Consider the following 20,616-nt stretch of genomic DNA (forward strand, 5'->3'; position numbering starts at 1 on the left):
AAGCAGTGAATCCTTAACAGCTAGGAAAATATGAACCTTCATAAAGATGCATATGAGACCATCTTCTGGGCATTCCCATGACAAGATACTCTGTTCACACTGTAAATCCAGTAATTTATTCTCCTTGAATTTCAAGTAATACAGACAAAGCAATATAGATAAAGGCTCCAGCGTCCCTGAACTCACAGCAGCCTTTTTAGCAACAATAGCAGCTTTGGCTGCAGAAAGTGCTTTAGGTTCAGGCCTGGAGGATGTTAAGCCTCATCTTGCACTTCCCCTTCAGCCATCCCTTTTGTTACTCAGGTTAATATTCTTGGCTAGAGCAGCTTGTGCTGAAGGAAGAAGAACAAACATTTAGTCTTTTAAATGATCAGCCCTGTAATTGCTTTTTCTCTCCTACTGCAAAAATTTTACCTAGTATGCATTCAGCATAGGACCTTAAAGGATTAATGTCTCAGGCACAAATTAATCAATGCGCTCTCGGACTTCAGTAATACAAATCTGTGCATATGTCTTATCAAAACAGTGGTTAAAATGAAAAAAGATAGAAAAACCCCAATAGTTATACAATTTCTACCTTTTCTTGCTGTAAGTTTATTACATTTGAAACTATAAAAACTTGCAAGGGGCTGGGCAGGTATTCAGAATATGATATTTATCTGCTACCAAACTTCCTCAGGATAAGTTTTCTTTAGAGGGTTGGTTGTTGGTTTTGGGTTTTTTTTCCTTGCTGAGTTGTACATGGAGTCCTCAGCCACGTCATTGTTTGAAGGATGATATAAGTGACTGTAAGTTCTTCCTGCTTGGAATGCTAAAACATATTTGACAGATGATGATCCAGGCTCACTTTCTTGTGTGACACCCTTCTGTGACACTCATCTTGAACATGAAAGTAACTTCATGATGTTATGACTTTACCCCTAGGTAAGACAGCCAGTTCATCTGAAAGCAATTGCTCCAACTGACTGTCATGCAGATGCCTCAACAGTGACACTGGGCATTTGCTTACACATTTTAATATTTCTTGTGTGTTTTTTACAGGCAGTGGAATCTCAGACATGGGCAGGATGCTGGTGTGGTGGAGCATACAGTGCCTGCAACACTGCCACACAACATCCTTGCCTAAGTAACTGGCCTTACTGCTCCATTTATTTTTCAGCCTAATAAAGCTCAGTAATTCCCAACTTCCATTGTTTTTGGATAAGTTAAATAATATAATTTCTTATCAAGCTGTAATTTCCATTTCTGTTAATTCTTCCAGGATGCTCAGTAGAATAAACTAATAGTCTGACAAACCTCGATTCCTATCTACAACTCAATGCTTCAATGACCCTGCTTTGGCCAGGAGGCTGGGCCAGGCAACCTCCAGGGCTCCCTTCCAGCTGGTATGACTCTGTGAGTCTAAAATGTGACTCTCTTAAAATGTACATATGCTTTTGGCACTATGCAAGTCTTTTCTGACACCTGTGTAGGATTAGCTTTGCACAGCTATCAATATTTTTTTAAGTCAGTTGCATTAGCCCTCCCTTTCACAATTTAATCCTGTCACCCAGCTTGGCTCTTGCAAAGAAATACTTCCATTAACATCTTCTAAATGGTTCCTGCTTTTATGTCAGTCACTGCTGCCCTGTAACTTCGAGGTAAAAGCCTGTCAGCCCCAAAGTTAATACGCATTTTTTCTTGTTTCCATTTTCCACGTCAATAATGCTTCATTCTTTCAGACACATGAGGGCTTTGGGGTCTCTGTGGTTCTTATTCAGTATCTATTTAGTGTCTAGTGACTGGGAAGACACTCGTGGCTTAGGCAGGCAGGGCGCACAGAGTGTCTCCACAATACCCAAAGTCAGTTTTAATACCCACCACTATACACACATGCTGCCTTCTCCTTAATTCAGACCACGCTTTATGGGCAGAGCAATGCTATTCATTTCCTGTGAACATGTGCAAAGCCTGTGGTTTGATCTTCTTCCCTTTAAACTCAGCCAAAAAGAGCAGGTTTCACTTTGCAAGTGTTGTCCAGCTGATGGGCACAGGCAGAACAAGGAACGCCTCCCAAAGCAAAGTGTTTGCTGCAGCCTCTGGGGTGAGTGCTGAGAGAGTGATGAATTCCCATTTCCTTTGAGAAAGAACAAGGCAAACTCTGCTTTAAAGTACTCAGGTCTGTTAAATAGGTGCACAGATAGTCCATTTCCTCATAAATAGATACTGATAAATCAGTAGTACACAGGCACCAATTCTGATACTCAAATAGGGCTGCCACAAGTGAAAGAGGAATTTAATCTCATATTTTCATAGACCTAATCTGTCCTGTTCCTCTTGTTGCTTTGAAATATCCAATTACATCTGACTTAATAAAATTGGAAGACGTTTATTACCATCATTAGTGGCTTAGGTTGAAATCAGCTGTGAAATTGTGTGCACATTAACTTGCAGAGAACTGAGCAAGCCAGAAACCCTGGGAATTGATTTTCTAAATGGCTGCAGAGCTCTCTTACTGTATACTGAGCTACTGACACATAAGGCTGGCCTGGGCTGTGGGGCAAGGAAAGACACAAGAGAAATGCTCAGTTCTCTTTCCCAGGCCCTTGCCTGTGTCTCTGCCCTGAGCGGAACCATCTCCCATCTTCCACTGGAAGGGAAGATTGATGCTGTCGGGGAGGGATCTATCTTTGTTACTTAAAACTGGGTTATTAATTCTGCAAGTAAGAAGGTAAATATAAAAGACAGGCTAAGCTGCTGTTTTCATTGTAAGTACAAGTTTATAAAGAAAAAGCTCTGGAAAGGGGAGAACATGAAAAGATCGCATTTTCTCACACATTTCAAGACAGCCAATGGGATCAAACCATCTGTGAGATCTTAAAATGAGTATTATTCCACAGCATCACTCAGCTGTCAGGTATCATATTTATTCTTTATCAACTGCTAAAATTCCAGAGCACAGTCTTATTGCTGGCTGTGCTTCCATCCTTCATAATTTACCCACTAAGCTGCAGTGTTTTGTTCTTCTCTGTCAAGTATTTGCCACAAGGAATTTTCCCACTGTGGTGCCACAGACAGCATCATGTGAGAGGACTAAAGGTGCGCCCAGACAGCCCCAGTTAAAGACAGCAGCAGGGGTAGACAGGTGAATTTTCGGTTTTTAATAATTGCTGCAAGAGGAAAAGCAAGATACTTAGCAATAAGTAATTATCAGGAGTTGCTTTGAGTATTGCCTGTGGGGTGAAAAACTAGTTACATACCTGGGCATTTTGCTGCAAGAAATGTTTTCCAGAATGCTTTCCTGCTAATCTATACTAATGCCTGCAGCATTTCACAAATCAGTCTATGTCTTCTCCTATCTACTCCATGTCTCAGATATCCATCTGTTGAAAGACAAAAAAGTCCTTTCACTCTCTCACAAAGGTGTTGGGAGGGCAAATATATTAAAGGTTAGGAGGCAGTGTAAATACTGCAGTTACTGGTCCATGCAAATCCCTCAGGAATAGAATTAAGACATTTTTATATCTTCATGGATTTTTTTTTTAAAGAAGCTTCTCTTTTTGAAAAACAAGGCTCAGTGAGGCACAGGCAGAGTTTTCTAAGGTCTCATATTTGTGTTTCACCTTGCTGTTGGTAGTTTGGCAGTGTCATTAAACAATGTAGATAGTTAATTATTTTTAGTCAAGCAATGTAACACGGCAATAACATTTTCAAAAAGAGACCTGTTTTAAAGGTCGATGACCTCATATAAATTGCTAAGTGTCAATAAATATCTTTCAACACGGGTGGAACAATATTTGTACAGTTATGGACAGAGTTACAGAGTTTAGCTTACTCAAGACCATTAAAGATCTCGTGCTTATAGCTGCACAATAAATGTCACCAATGGAACCCATAAAACTATGCCCATTCAGACTTGATTTTTTCCAAAAAAGTGTTGCTAGTTTTGAAAATTGAAAGTCACCGTGAAAACAGAAAGGTTTTCATGTAAAGAAAAAAACTGGCAATTGTCTTAGTAAAGCTTGATTTTTTTTTGATTTCCCTGAAACATAAATCCTGAATCATTGAGCTTTACACATTCCCAAACAGAAACAACACTGTAATAAGAATCTTCTTTTGGTTTTGAGCTCCTGGAAGTAAGTTATTATGGCACTGATTACTAAACTAAGAACACAGAGGAAATTTCTAACCTCAGTCTTCTCACATACTAATATAATCTCTTGGACAGGAATTACTTTTCTGTAAGATGCATCTATAGCTGCTACTTGTTATGCCACCAACAGAAATGTGAGAGGAAAGACATCAAATGCTCTTTCACAAGGACTTTCCAGCTTCATCCTCTGTTTGGATGCACACCTGCTAGGTGATCAACATACCAGGTCTTTATGAATGGAGGAGAACATATGCAGAATTATCTCATTGGTATTCCACATGCAATTTCAAAGCTAAACAATGCACGTCTTTTATATATGATTCATCTCCTAGGAATTCATCCCTTCATAGCACTTTTTCTAAAACAGGAAATAAATATGTGTTGATAAGTTTCTTTCATGCTTTGAAAAATCCCACTGCCATTCCCATTGTCCAGTCTGTGTTCTGAAGGCTGTGCTCCATCACAGGGATTTTTTTTTTCTTCCATAATGAATACCTGCTCTTTTTACCTTTGTCTCACTTTCTGGTGAAGGTAAAGTCACACAGATTCCCTGCATGTTTTGCTTCTTACACCTGTGCCAAGTGTGCCTCACATTGTGCCAGTCTACTGGGAAGTGCCTAGGAGATGCAGACAATAATTCTCAAGGCACAGACAAAAATCCTCTGGGCAGTGAGGCACCAAACCAGTGAAGGTGACCTTACACTCCTTGCTGGAGCACTCTCTCAAGAACATGTTGGTGTCTTGACTGGGACACTTGATGCTCCAGCCAAGGCCAGTGCTTTTGCCTAGCAGCTAAAGTAAGCTGGATCTCAAGGATCCACTCCACCATCTTTCCATCTTCAACTTGGTTGCACATAAACTTTATACAGTATGTAGTTTATACAGAGTTACTTCCCATCTGTATCTCTTAAGAGCAGCTGTATTAAGGTTAACTAGCTTGGGAGTCATAAATAGTAATGGGTAATGTGATTGTACAAGCTTCCCCCCAGATCCTGGTCAATATTGTAACTCTGACCTGCAATGCACTCTCCCTGCAATTCCAGTACTGGGCGTCTCTTAAGCAAATACGGCTAATCACTTCAACAGGTTGCTGACTTTTATGAATTGAATTGCATAGCAAATAACTGTGACAGTGTGTACAACATTGCCAGACAAGAAAACAACATCATTACATAGGGAAGAATGTGCCCCAACCCAAGAGAAGAGAGGAAAAATGTTTTATGCTACTTCTTATAAAAGAAGGGTGTTACTTGGGGCTGCTACTTGGAGGAGAGGGTGTGGGCGTGTGGGAGGGAGGTTTTTGTTGAGGTTTTCTTGGTGTGTATCTGTGAAGCTGGTACTGAAATGGTAGGTCAGATACACAGAGAGCTAGATTCTGTCTCTCCATTTTCCAAGACAGGGACTTGATGCTGAATAATGTGTGATGGTGCAATTAAGCAAAGGCAGATAAGAAGCAAATCATGTAAGATACTCAGCCACCTCTGCAGGCACAGAGATGAAACCCTACTCTGAACAAACCAAATGCATGGTGAGGCAGTGGATTTCTCCCAGGACCCACATGGGTTTCAGCTGCCACCCCCTCACGTCAGCTTCCTCTACTTCTGCCTGATCCTCCCAGGCTCAGGGTGTCTCAGGCCCTGTCGCCCCAGACAGGCTTTAACACAGGCTAATTACCCCTGTAAATGAAACATGTTATTTCATCAATTCTACCTGTGGCAATCTTCTCCCGTTTCCATTTTCCACCTCCTGCTACAAGTAATTTCAATGACTTAAATTTTGTCACAGCTGAAATACACTTGGCCACATCTTTCTTGCAAGAAGATGCAGCCTGAGTTTACATTATAGTAATTTAATTTTCTGAAGGCTTTGACATAATTAGCCAGTTGAGCCAGCTAAGCTGTAGATTGCTTTCTGCTGTACATTCAAAGAGCATTCAGAGTACTTGGAATACTCTGGAAATCATTTCCCTGCAATTTTCAGCAATCTAATACAAATTCTTGGTGAGATGGTACATTAGTCACATATTACACAACATGTCTGTCTCTAATAACTTATAGCTCATTTTAGCTGAACTAAAAATAATAGTTACAGCCCTCATTAATTATAACGATGTTGGATAGTAAATTGCTACAAAAAGCTTTCATGCCAGGAACTGCAGCTCCCATGTTTGTATTTGATGTCTGTATTATGAGACAAATAGTGTTTCCTCTTCCAAAACCACAGGCCCTGGCCAGAAGATCTGGCAAAACTCTCCTGAAAAAAAGGAGACAGACCTTGGGGACACACAAACTCCAGGGCTTGCGCCTGGTTTTGTGTCACCAGCTTTAGTTGAGCTCATGTAGCCGGATGTGTGGGGTTGCTGGTGTCATTTGCAAGCAAGATCCTGATAATGCTATAGAGAGCATGGCTCTACAGGGAATCCGTTGATTTCAGGAGATTATTTTCAGCGTGTGGGACCAAAGGTTGTTATAATTGGCAGCACTGCAGTGAGGTTAAACCAGCAATCTTCAGGAGAATTGTGTTTGGAAATCTATTTGCATCCAGTGGGAACACGGATAATTGTTGAGAGAGATGATATTAGTTTACAGAAAAGTGACTGGTGTGAAAAAAGTGAAATGGGAACAACTATCACATTCCTAGAATTAAAGTTGCACATCCAGAGCAGCCTAAATTGACCTAAGACAGACATTGGCTATCATGCCTTTTCACAGGCTGGAAAACAAATCAAGTCAATAGTATCCGGCTGGTCTAGCTCCATGAAGCAGCTTGGCAGAGAGCTGGATGAGCTTGTGTGAGGCCAAGGCTGGGGCCAGGGAGAAGGGCAGCATATCACAGTCCTGGTGCCCTCCCTGAAGCTGGTGAGACCTGTCCCCCCCTCCACAACAGTGAAACATCCTGGGCAGATGGCAGTGCAAACCCCTTGTCAAATACACCCAGGGTGAAGTCCAGCAGCAGACAAACAGAAGGGGATCCTTTTCTCCTGCAGAAACTCAGAATGAAATGGTGGCACTTGTTTCCCCCAGAATGTAATGAAGGGATGAATGCTACAGGTCTGGGGAGGGGGTAGAGAAATTCTATGCTGTTCCCTGTGCACCAGCTGTTTTGGTGACAGGCCAGGGTATTTCTGGTGGGACAGCTCAGACACTGCCCTGCTCATTGACACCTTCTCCTTATTCATTCTTATGGATCAATCAAGTAAAGTGCACACAAAAATTCTGTGGTTCCTTTTTCTGCAGATTTTTTCTCCTTAATTCAGCTTCTTCCTATGTCTCATGACATAAGGGTCTTTGGGTATGAGTAGGGTTCCCCTGCAGTAGTAATATACCAAAAAACCAAACCCTAACCTAATTTCATTACATACAATTTCCTTGCTAAAATACAATAGTATAAGCTGGTATAATAAGGCATTCCACTCTTTATTGTGGTTGAGGGCCAGATTCCAGAAACTCTCTTGCTGCATTCTTCTTTGTCTCAGATTTGATGGATTTTTCTCAAAATATTGGGGGTTTTGTTTTTGTTTGGTTTTGTCACATAACTATAGTGGTTATAAAATGCAGAATTTATTCCCTTTATTCCTTTTCCTTTTCCTTTCCTTTTTTAAATTTCCTTTGAGAAGGCCAGTAAAATCCAATTTCTTCCCAGGAAACCTTTTTTTTTTGTCTTCAAAACCCAGAGGTCTCCTATATTAAAACAGGCAGGTGTTTGCAAAACAAGACCTCAGACATTTTCTGCATTAACAATAGCCAGAAGGCACAGCTTTATCTCAACATGCGGTGCAGAAAAGACTGTAACACTCCAAAGCCCACACCACGTAAACTCTCAGTTAATTGCCAATATCTGCTGGGGCATTAGGTAACAGGCCACATTCATGGGACATCCAAAGCGGCCTCACCAGTTTGGAACTGTCCCATCCCTCAACTCTTTTAAATGCCACGAGCCAGCTGAAAGTTGGGCACTGTGAAGTTTTCCAGCAGCAAGTGCGCAGCTGAGCTCCTCCTGCTCCTTTCCTGGGCACAGGGAACATTCCCAGACTCACTCCAGCGGCGGCGACTGTGAGTAGAGTAGCTTTGAGGAGAATTCCTCAAAAACACTCACTCAAGGACCACTTTGGCTCCTCAGTCTCCTGCTGCTCTCCTGCTACATCAGCGACTGGGGAGCATTGCAAAACCACTGCTGCATGAAGGCAAAGGATCTGGTGAAATCTGTGAGATCTGGGCCTTGCAAATAGGCAGGAAACAGTAGCCAGCAGCAGGGCTAGGTCCTGTCCTCCTGCAGCATCACACTTCGTTAAGTGGATGCTACCAGCACTAAAAGCAGGGAGTATATGATGAAGGAGCTTTCAGGCTTCTTAAAAAACACTTCCCAGAGGAAACCGAGTGCTCCCGAGGGCCAGCAAACAGGTGTTTGCTTTCTCTTTTCTGCAGCCTGGTACCAGGGTCCTGGATAGCACATGGGAAGCTACTTCCCTTATTCGTTCTTCCAAGATTGACCAGATTAGTCTCCTCATCTAACATGCTGAAAGAAAGTCATTTGTGTAGCAGTTCTAGGGGCCAGCCTTTTACTCATCCCTAAGCTGTTAACCCCGACCTTACTGGATCTGTATCCCGACCTGTCTGAGAGCCCTGCCCAGGCTGGTAACGATTGCAAATGATCTTGCCGGGACTTCTTCACGATTACAGCTATTTTCATGCCTTCTGTGCTTTCTGTCACTGTACCTGCCATAGGACTTAAAAGGACTCTTTCCTGGTTCAGCCTTGGACACAAGTTGCCTTAAATTTTTAAAGACAGGAAACAAATCAGCTGTAATCTGAAAAAGGAATATAAGGGTTCCCCCTTTCACCAAGGGAAGATAACTTAGCGATCCTTGGTGAAAATGCCCCTTCTGACTTGGCTGTTCCCATATTTCTGTGCAGTAATGAGCCCTTTTTCTCCCTAGAGGAGCAAGGCAGGGAGGGTACTAAAGAGGCAAGTCACCAGAAGAATGCAGAGAACTCCCCAAAGAGCTGTGGCCTGGAAATTAGGCAGAGGATATCTTGTAGCATTGTTTGTATGGCTGCTGGGTTTCCCTTCGCTACAGGGCTTGTGGAGGCTTTTCATTCTGCAAAACCAGCACGAAGCATCAGGGGTAGTGGTCATACCATTTAGTAGCCCCTGGAATAAAAAGCTCCATGCAACCTATTTATGTTGACTCTTTGCTAATGAAATCATGAATTGTGATTCATATATACTCTTGTCATAAGATGACCACTGCCTCTTCCCAGGCAGCAAGTTATAAAAGAGTCATTCAGCAGTTCGTTGGCATTTAGCAGAGAAAGTAAGTCAGTTCTAAGTTGATGATGCTAAACTATCAGTGAAATGAGATCAAAATCATTATTGGCGAGACACTGCCAAGTCATGTTATTATGCTGAAGTTGCATCTCCAAAATGAACAAAGAGATCTCAAGCTTTTAAGCCCAAAACATATATTCAGCTGCTAGAGACCCATAACTGAAGATCTGCAGGCACTCAGCTTCAACAGGTCCCTGTGGGGGTAGCAGCACCTTATCACTGACCCTAAGGCCGATATCTAATCTCCCTGGGTGGCAGGGAGGTGGTGGATTAAGGTTTGGATCCACCTTATGGTAGTGCTTTTTGCCTACAGGCATCTTCCAGCTCAGCATGGAGATTTCTAGACTGCACTTTGGAATTACATCCCTCATGATATGTTCAGTTTTAATCCCTAATTCTGCATTCTGGGTTCTGTCACTACTGCTCATTAGATGAACTTGTGGGCACCCAGGCCTGGGTGCTTGCCAAGGTTTCCTAATTGCATTTATTGAACACTATTCCACGAGTGCATGTTTTTAAATAACTTCATTTGGTGAGTTTTGTATCTCTCCTTTATTGACTTTTTGTAAGTGATCTCCTGGCAGGCAGAACAACACTTTGTAAGCCCATATTACATTCACACCACAGCTCAAATGCTATCCCAATGAGCCCGTGGGGATGATGGAAATCCACTGGAGTAGGATGCTGGGAAACTGTCCTTTATTCACTGTTAACTTCAGCCAGGGCGAGGCAGTTGGAGAGGCTGGAGACAAGTCTTGTGACATGCGCAGAACATTCCCTGCTACTTGCTGGAAGAAATCTGCACTTATTAGAAGGAGTAAGGGATTCCTGACTGATGGAAGAACATGACTCTGCTCTCTGCTGAACTTTCAGCATTGCAACTGGTCTGCTCTAGAGTCAAAAATAACTGTTTTAGAAGTGCTCTGAGACATACATTTCTTATTACCACCTTATCCTACATCAGGAACTGTGGATTGACTTTCTCCCTTACTTTTTCCTCTCCAATCCTGATTTCCCTGAGAAACTACGGGACTTATGATGCCTATTTCCATTTGCCCCATCCATCAGACTTTTCTCAGTTAAAACCACTTAAAGCTATTAATGTTTCTGCTTTCACCATAACAAACAGCTTACTTCATGATCTCATTCATGGAAACTAAATTAATTTTAGAGGCTAATAACAACAGATAGAGTGGGTGTTATTTTTACTGAAGGAAAGATGTCAAATTCTAGGCTTACTGGTGGTGCTTATGTCTGAGCTGAGCCTGGGCCACAGCCACTGTATGCTGGTGAGCTTCCTCTGATGCCATGCCAGTTTTTTCCAAGGGAAATTCGTTCCTCTTTTTAGGTAGGAGCATCTGCCTAATGTGGTATTTATAACATATTTCTTTCACAGAGTCTCATTTAGAGCTACAATTGCATTCAGAAATGCAATGAATGAAATTAATATATTTCTGAAAATATTTTAAATGCTTTGGAAATGATAAAAATGTGAATAAAAGGATCCTTGCATACATTAATGAAATTAAGTCGGCATAAATAAGACCACATAAAAATTCACTGGTTTCAGTGGCATTTAGACTTTGATATTGATATTGGTATAATCAAGAACAGGAAGAGGTCTTCAATGTTTTCCAAAGTTTGTAAGGACACCATGCATAAAACTTAATGCTTTTCAGGCGTTGTTGTTATGTATACTCGCCTGAATGCTTCTTTTATAATGGCCAAGCCATTAAAAGGAGACCTTTCCTACCCCTCTAGCATGTAGCAGCTTTAATAAATCAAGTGATTTCTTGCTGGCCAAAGTAAGTTGGCCTGAAAAAAATGTATGTAATATGCAGGTTATATAGCTGTGATCTTCTTTACTCTAATAATATACTTCTTTATACTGCATATGTATTAGTTGTTTAATGACAACATAAAATTAATATTCCTTTAGAAGACAACTTATGGTTGAAAAAATGTAGCAATAGCCATGCGTGTAATATGGTTTAACAATCTTAAATATTCCAGACAGGAAAAGTTTTTTGTCAAAGTCTCTGACAGTTTAAACTTTAAAGCTTCAGCAAAACTTTTAAACTTTTAAACTTTGAACCTGTTTGAACTTCATTTGATTTATGAATTATTAAATGTACCACTGAAATTCACCGTCTTTATTTTCATCTAGTAAAGATTTTTTGTTTAAAAGCTACAGATGAAGAGTGGGAACTAAGGAAATGCAGCCTGAGGAGATTATAGCCCTGTTTTATCAGAACAGCATTCCTCTCAGTTGTATAAAACAAAACCCCAGTAAAATATTTAGAAGTGGGAGAGATAAAGGGCTGAAACTGGTATATACAAAAGGGTGGGGAAAAAGAATGCTAAACTGGAAAGCTAGATTAGGCAAGATTTGGAAAATGAGATACCTCTAAATTAATTATTTAACTCTTCCTTCACGTCCTGGTCCATTTTTCTATGTCAGGATTAAGAGAAGGGCAGCACCAGGTTAACAGTGTCTTTAACACAAAGTCGAGGGCAGTGGGAAGGAGGAAGGCATTACTTTAGCGAGTTGCTCTGGAGGAAACAAATCTCTGGAAAGGGAAATGCCCTGAATGGCTCCCAGAGTCCTGAGCCAGAGTGCTGGCTGTAATTTATGTCCTGGCTGACAGGGAGCCTACCTAAATCACAGCACTGACACCATATAGGTATAAATGGAGAAGGTAAATGGTCGGTGCCTCTGCTGCAGCAGCATTCACACGCTGCTAGTCACAGCTCTCAGGTCTTGTCCCAGGACGGCCTGGGCACAGCACAAGGATCTTCCCAAAAACCTTTTGGAAAGGCTGCACTGGAAGAGGGAGCGTGGCAGCAGTCTGTGCACAGGCAGAGGGTATTTATAGCCTGTGTCTGAATGAGCCTGTACAGATGCAGTTTATCTGGGAGTGTTAGATACTGTCTGCATGCTGATGATCCCTCGCTAGCAGGATAAAAGGAGAAATAAACAGAAGGCAAACCTGCCCATTTGCAAAAGTCTGGTTTTTTGGGCTGCTTTGGGGTATCCTTAACAGAGCCAGCTGAGTTCCCCAAGGAAGACACACATCCCCCTGCCAGGAGCAGAGCTGAGCTGGGTAACTGCGTGGGAATGGGGCAGGAGAACAGCATGGGCTCTCCTGCTCTCTCCTGCTGGGGTACGGTACCAGTGCCTTTGCGAAGGCAGCGTTCATTCGGCAGCCACCGGGAAACACGGGTTGCTCCAGCCCTCCTGCATGTCTTCCAGCAAGTGTTGTCACAGGGCAATCACATTAATAGGGCCAAAGATAAAAGGGATAAAGCACATAGGGAAACCTGAATGAAACTGGAGCTGCATGAGTGCTGTAATACCCAAACTTGGCAAACATGTAACGTCAACAACCTAAGTTGCAACTGAGCTTCTGAACCTGCAGTGAAAGAAATAGAAAACAAAGGTGAAAATGAGGAAAAGTTGGGGAAGAGGAAGGGCAGAAACAAGGTATTCCTCAGCCTTGCATGCAGCCATTACAATAATCCAAGCAGCATCCAGCATCAGATTAGGCACTGAAAACAAGGTCTTAAATGGGAGAGAAACTTGATATGCATTTTTCTCTAATAAGGAGCTTTTTGTCTGTTTGTTTCCTTATACCTCATTTAGGATGATGTCTTCTTACATGAGAAAAACTACAGTGATTTTACCTGCTTTCAAGTGGAACACAAAATCAAGGCTATTCACCAGTGAGGTGAACAACACTGGGACACTGCACACAGACAGACGCCCTATGATGTGTCTAAGGAAGGGAGAATCAGGAGCCTTGGGATCTGATTTAAAGAAAAGCACTTCAATCTTATCTCATTTTGAGTGTGTTTTACTGAGAGGTTGCCTTTAAAATAGGACTACTTGACATTTTTTTTACTCTGGAGTGTATTTACTCAGAAATCTGAAAAACTGGAAAGCTTATGGATAAGGAGAACTGTAGAGAAGTGCAAAGCCCAGCTATGGGGAACAAAATCACAGACAGCCAACTGGACCAGTAACCACATTGTTTCTGTAAGGGTATTCATGAGTATAATGGTTACAATCACAGAACTGGGCATTTGGCACACATTTGCTGACATTTCCTAAGGAGAAAAATAATAGTGCCATTCTTTCACAGTGCCAGAAGAGTTTTCTCTTTTGTCCAAAGCCAGAGTCCAGCATCTTTTCCTTAGAAATATGTTCAGAGGCACTGGCTCAGGTAAATCAGAGAGACAGCCTACTAAAGGTGCCGTGATTCATCCCTTACACAGTCGAACCTCAGCACCCCATGACTCTGTGGTGTTTCAGAATTGAGCCATCCTATGTGGTTACCAGCCTTCAGAAATGCTGTTTTAAAAACATAATGCAGGCTTGAATGCTGAGGACAGTTTCTTGACATCAGAGAAAATAAAACCATTCAGCCATATTCCGAGACCTAGGTGAAGTGGGCAATACTTTTTTCCCTCAATAGCTATTTTCACAGCCGCTTGCACCTGGCCATGCCAGAGGACTGACTGGGTACACTATGGCAAGATCCTCTGTGGCCATTTGTTCCACCACATTTCTCTTGTCCTGTCTTAAAGGGTGCACTAAGACAATAGTAACTCAAGACAGAGGCTGGGTTTAAAACCTATATTCTCTGTAGAAGCTGAGAAAGAGAAAAAAATTAAATAATGCCTCGCTCCAAAGCTCAGGAGATTGGCAACCTTCTCAGCTCTCAGTGTGGAAAAGCAGCTATCTCACATGCACACTACAACGCATTCTGTGAGCAGGCTCAGATAAGGCTTGGGTATAAATACATCCCCTCCAATCCCCGACTGCTCTGGAATCAACTTCTCTACCAGTAGCATCATTCTGAACGTGGGCCTGCGAAGCAGCATCAGAGGCTTACAGACTGATCAATGTGTGAGGTGTGTAGGTGTTGTAACCACTGGACTCTGCCTAGCAGGCTGCTTCTCCCTGAGAACTCAGCGAGGGTTTCCTAAGGCCATGCGACTAGTTGCATCCTGGAGTCCATTTCGGACAGTCCCTCGATCTGGCTCTGGCAGCCAGCAGCGTTACAATGCAGTGGATGGCAAAGGAGAGAGAAGGGTCTCCCATGGGGGTTTAAGATGACTTTAATCACATCACGCCTTCGGTGGCAGAGAGAGACAACATGGTCTGGGGGCAGGGTGGTTTTGTGAGGGGCACAAGGGCGGTCCCTGGGCGGGGTTGGGGTAAAGGAGCAAATAGGGAGAAACCGAGGGAGTGGCCAGGGCTAGGGCAGGGAACAGGTGGAACATGTGGAATAGGAAGGGCAATGGATTAGCAGATCCCCACGTGTAGGGTTTGGCAGTTCCATCTCTGAGGAGATACTCCACACAGTTTTACCCACAGTGGTATTAAAAAAAACAAATTAATTGTCACTTTGGCTTCCCTGCAGCCTCTCTCTGTTTCGTGCACAGTCTGAAATTTCCATTGGTGCCCTGACCCAGCCAGGGGCTTTGAATCAGCTCTGAGGGAAATAGGTCAGTCCAGAGCAACCTGGTCTGTTGCTAAAAGCAAGCCTGTATTTCAGGAAACAACGGGACTGGAAAATTAAAAAAAAAAAAAAAAAAAGGAAGGAGAAAAAAAAGGCTTTTCTCTGAGAATTTTCTGTGAAATCTGTGGCAAAATCCAAGGAAATTGTGTACATCACAGACATTTAAAAAGAAATATTTAATAGTGGAATTTATGACTCACAGAAATGCATTTTAATAGTTCTTCCCCAGCACAAAGACAGAGGAAAACATACAGTCAGGGCAGGTAGAGAATGGCTGCTGCTGGACTCGTCCACTCTGGCTTCCCCCTTGAGCTGTGGCAGAAACATGGATAGCAGGGATTAGACAACACTGCAACAACTTGGAAGGAGCAAGGCTGAAAGAGTCTGACAATGTGAAAATTTGACTCATAAAGTCCTTTTTTTTTTTAACTCTGAGACCTTTCACCTTCTGTTTCCTTTGCCTGTTATAACCACATAAGGTCTTCTAGAGATCCCTTCCCGTGTTTCTTGCTCAAGGAAGCTGGCACCCACTGGTATGTGCTCCCAGCAAAGGTGATCTAACGCACCCATGGGTGTACGGAGGGATGAAAGGATGGGACAGGAAAGCAAAGGGACCAATGGCACACAGGGATCCCGGTTCCCAGGGTGCTCCAGGCACCCCAGCCAAATAAGCGTGGATTTGGACTTCAAAAGCGTGCGGATGGATGGGCCGGGAGGGGCTGAGGGGGCCGAGCAGGGGCAGGCGGTCTCTCCTCCCGCAAATTTTGGCCTGGCGGCCTCTCCCCCATCTCCATCCCAGGAAGCATTTGAAATATTTCCACCCTGAAGTGGACCCAGTTCCCCCGCCACTTGTAGTGCTTGGCAAACAGCGGCGGCGGGCCCGGCACATCCCGGCCCGGCCCGGCGGGAGGGAGGGAGGGAGGGAAGGAGGAAGGTGGGTGCCGGCCCCCCGCGTCCCTCCGCGGCCCCGGAGCCCCCCCGAAGCTTGGCGTGGGCGTGCGCCTCCCCCAAGTGTGTGTTTTGGATGAGGCGGCGCATCAGCTGCCTGGTATCAGCGCTGCGGCTCCGGCGGGGCGGGATGGAGGCTGAGCAGAGCCAGGCTCGGGAGGGTCAAGTACAGGTTGCTGCGCAGGAAAGAGCCGGGGGAGGGGAGCCTGGGTCACTCCTCTCGCCGCTGTCTCTCCCTTTCTCTTTTTCCCTTTTTTTCCCCCTTCTTCTCCCCCCCCCCCCCCCCGCTCCTTTTTTTTTTTTCCCTACCCCCCTCCACAGAAGGGGATGTTGGGACTATTCCATCAGTGTGGTATGTCTGTGTAAACATCATTAGCTCCTATGAGCTGACACGCTGGAGATTTTCATTTCTTCTTACAAGTCGCTCCGTTCCACAATAAAAATACCACGCATATTAGGCTGGATATGTTCGGAGGGAAGATGGAGATGTTTATTCTCCTTTGATCTTTCACAAAGCAAAAAACAGTTTTGGCAGAAGAATAGCACTGGAGACGGGAGAGGGTGCGGGTCTCCCAGAGGGCGCTGGGCAGCCTTGGGGCTGCACTGAGGGCAGGTCCGACGGCCTCGCCACGGGCACACTGGGATGAGCCAGAGGTGTGAGGCTCTGGGGGCACCATCCCAAACTCCTGTCAGCCCAGCCAGCCCCTGGCCTTCAGCAGGGCTCTCCAGAGGAGCCCTGATGGTCTTAGTGAGGCAAGGCTGTTTTGTGAAAAAGCTCATCTCCAGAGTACATCTGGGAAAAATAGCCTTTTTTTTTCTTAAATTCCTTGGGGTGTCCAGCTGCCAGTGGGGTTACTCCACTCAGGAAGCTGTGCATGTGCTCAGCTTGGCCGGGCTCCGCACAGCAGAGCAGAGCCCTGCAGAGCCCAGCAGAGCCGAGCCAGGCGTGCTATCTCCCTTGATCCACTCCTTATCTCCGGGAGCAGTTGTAGCAAGCAGGGAGCTCCAGCAGAGAAACTTCCCTCATCCACTTCCCCCTTCTGTCTGTTTGCCCTGGCAGAGAAACAGCACTTTAGTAACCATGTCCACACCCTTCTTCTTCCAAAGCCCTCTTCATTTTCCTTGCCTTGATTCCTTGGTGCATATTACTTGCTTCGCTCTCCTTAGTAATTTTGGGGTGGGGGGGAGCAAAATTGGTGGGATATTCTCTGTGTAGCAACGATAGAATCCATGATGTACTTGCAACTGATTTTACTATTACAGGTTTGTAAGTAGTTCTTTTTTTACACAAAACATGAACATGGACAATGTTAAGGGCATGGAAGTCTGAGAGAGTCAGGCCTTTCAAAACAAGACTGAGATGTGCTATGCTCGTTTCTCCGGCTGTGCTTTGCCTGGCTCACCAGGAGAAGGCAGCAACCTCCGCACAGCATGCGGGCGTCCTCACAAGCCTTTGTGGTGAGACTTCAGCCAGTTTTGCTAGTTTGTACGTCCCAAAGGCAGTTTTCGTCCAAAGATCCACCCAGATCCCAGACATCCCAGGCTTTCTCTTTTTGCTTTTGGTAACGTTTGCTTTTGTCTCTTTCTAGTGGTGTGTGTGTACCGAGCCATATGAACAACCGTGCAGTTAAGGCCGTTCACAGAGGCCAAGAGTACGGATGCTGATCCAGACTCTGCTGTTCCCACCTGACGCTCCGTGTGAGCGGGCAGCCCTGCTGCCAGGCTGCTGTGCAGAGTGGTGCCAGCTCAGTTGCTAACACAAAGCTGGCAAACTCCAAATGTCAGCCTCTTCCCCTCCACAAGGCTGATCCCCTTCCAAGAGCATGGATCGCGAGTGCTGCAGCGCAAGCCCATTAGTCAGACTGCATTGGGTAATCTTTCCTATTTGTCCTCTGGCATTTTCTTTTCATACCTCAAACCTCCTCTTCATGAATCTCTGGGATAAGGATGTGGGCAGAAACCCCCTTGTTCCCTTGTTCCCTGCCCAGTTCCCCCAGTTCATCAGCTCAGTAGCTGGGTAGGGTTGTGTCAGAGCATTCAGCTCCTTCCTCCCACACACTTACAGTGATTAATCACTGAGGGCTCAATGAGGGAGCTTTGTTCAGATGCTGTCTTTTCCCAGACAAACCAAAGTAATTTGCATCGAGAGCAACTCATGAGAGGTTTTTCACAGGTCTCCACACACACGTAGTTGTGGGAAGTGGAAAATCCATGGCTGCAAGATAGCAGGCTGCTACTGCAAAGGTGTTTTGCTTTCAACTCTACCTATGTATCTGGAGTTGTTTCATGGCCTTCGAGATCTCCATTTTAGAGAGTCAGCTGGCTAAGTAAGGACAGCATTTTGCTTAATAAGTGTCAAAAGTCAGAGGCGAAATGGAGTTATCACTTTTCCAGCGTCTGACCATCTAGCCCTCATTCTTTGAATACGTTTGTATGCCATGTGATTGCAGTCACAGGACCGATAGGCCTGGAGCCCATATCATGACCAAATAGTGAAGGAGTTAGGAATCCACATTTCTCAGCGAGACATGAAAAGCTGGAGTCTTTCAATCTACATAGAAAAATAAATGATGAAAAAAATTCATCAATTAGGCAGAACGAAGTCATGAATTCAAAAGCCTTGTTGAATTCATGTAATTCCTTTTATCCAAATAAGTACAAATGGAAATCTCAAAATGTAGTTCTCTAACCACCCAGGAGGAAATGCCCATTTCCAAGTTTGGAAGATCGTTTTCATGTGGCCAAACTTGTAATTCCTTTGAAGATTTTCCTAAAGGATAAGTGTGGTCATTCCATCATCCCTAATACATTAATTGTGTAGATAATGCTGAAATTTCTAGGCTACATGATTTTAAAACTTCTGTTATATAAGACCAGACGGTTTCCTTCCACCGTGGGGCATGGGCTGTGACTTTACTAACCTGGATCTTGCACATCCCACTTCTGGTGTCAGACTGTTCAGCCCACTGAGTGATCCCACGGGCTAAATGCTTTTACAGCAGTGATAAGATGTCAGTTTTTCAGTGCAGGGCATCCATGAATGACATCATGCAGAAAAATGTATCCTCATTTTTATCGCCAGAGATGCCTGAATATCTAAAAATTATCTTGAGTAAATAAGAAATGTTCACCTTTTTTTTTTTTGTGGCTTCTGGATTTATTCAATGTTAATAGCTTAACAAATAGGTAATTAGTAGAAGTCTAAACCAGTAAATTTTTTAACATAGTATTGATGGAAATGCAATTTTAAATTCACTTATGCTGACAATCACAGGAAAAGAAGACAATATTTAGTTTTTCCTAACTGGGGCTCAGTGAAATCAGCTGCAAATCTTTAGGCAGAACTAATGAGATCAAATCTTGGATCTGCAGTAGAATCACATTTGTTAATGTTTGTATAGACCAAAGTTTCTTAAAAGCATACAGAAAATGGTTTTGAATAAAGGCTTTTAAAAATCTCATAACTCACAAACTGAATTAGCCAGGCCCTCTAAAAAAATTATTTGCGGTGAATTGTTTGCCTAAACATAATCCTCCTTCTCATTCTCCTCCTCCTTCTCCTCCAGCAGTATTTTTAAAGTGAACAACCACAGATTTCTTGAGTTTTCATCTCCAGAGGTTTGAAAAAGAAGTTCACAGAAATAAGCGCTTTTTTCTCCTCTTAATTTTGTACATTACTGTGAATTCCAATATAATAAATTGTGATGGAAGCGGGCTCATCAGGCAGAGCATCTGTCACTTCTGTTCCCTGGATTTGGAACCACTGGCTGTTTCCCTTGAAAGGGTCACTCGTGTGAACTTTCCAGGGAGTGGAAAGTCTTGTGGGCAGACTTACTGTGCTGGCCACAAAGCAAATTGTAAAGAACTAAGAAGGATTTTCCCAAGGCTAGCTATCAGCACATAGCTTATGGAACACAAAAACTATGGGACAATCAAAAACTAAAATGGAATATTTTAAATATGATTTTTTTTCAGAACTATATGAACATATGTCAAATATGAAATATGTTAAACTTTTCAATGGATATGTGAAAAGCTACAAACTCTCATTCAGAGAGCTGCCTTCCAGTGACACATTTCTTGAAATCAATGTAGATGCAGAGAGGCTGTTGTACCATTTCCCCTTTATATTCTTTGAAAACCTTTGGTTTGGATAAACTATGTGTAGAATTTCAGAAATCACGTAGCAAGACAATGAAATGCAATATATAACATCATCATATGCAATCAGCACCATGATAATGGCCTTTTATATTGCTGAAATAGCATCACTGCTTTGTGTTTACTGAGCAGGTATCAAAAGCAAACCTTAGAAATACAGTGCAGCCTATCTCATGTGTAAGGTAAGACCTCACAAATGATAGGGAGTGAAAAACTGCACTTTTCCACGTCTGCCTACCAACATCTCAGAGCAGCTGCTGAGATAAAGCAAGCAGGAGCAAACCACATCCATAACATCAGCGTGTGCTTTGCAGATCTGGATGTGAGACTTTCTCTGTGTTTCATCCTGCAGATGCACAGCCAGTCCGAGTGCTCAGCTGGAAGTGGGAAAGCTCTCTGTTGCAAACGGATGCCTTGAAATGATCCCCACATTGTCCATGCTCGGGAGCTCTCTGGAAAGATCATATACTGCACATAGGGCTGTTTTCCCCCAAAACAGATAAGCTTACTTCCTCCTATTTT

At 43.5% G+C, this 20,616-nt stretch overlaps 1 protein-coding gene across 1 annotated transcript in view; it reads left to right on the forward strand.

The window, feature by feature from the left end:
- GATA6 (GATA binding protein 6) overlaps positions 1–20,616 on the forward strand; it is a 71,640-nt gene that overhangs the window by 41,707 nt on the left and 9,317 nt on the right. The gene's annotated exons all lie outside the window — the stretch shown is intronic.

Source organism: Corvus cornix, chromosome 2 (assembly GCF_000738735.6).
Source record: "Corvus cornix cornix isolate S_Up_H32 chromosome 2, ASM73873v5, whole genome shotgun sequence".
Classification (NCBI taxonomy): Eukaryota; Metazoa; Chordata; class Aves; order Passeriformes; family Corvidae; genus Corvus; species Corvus cornix.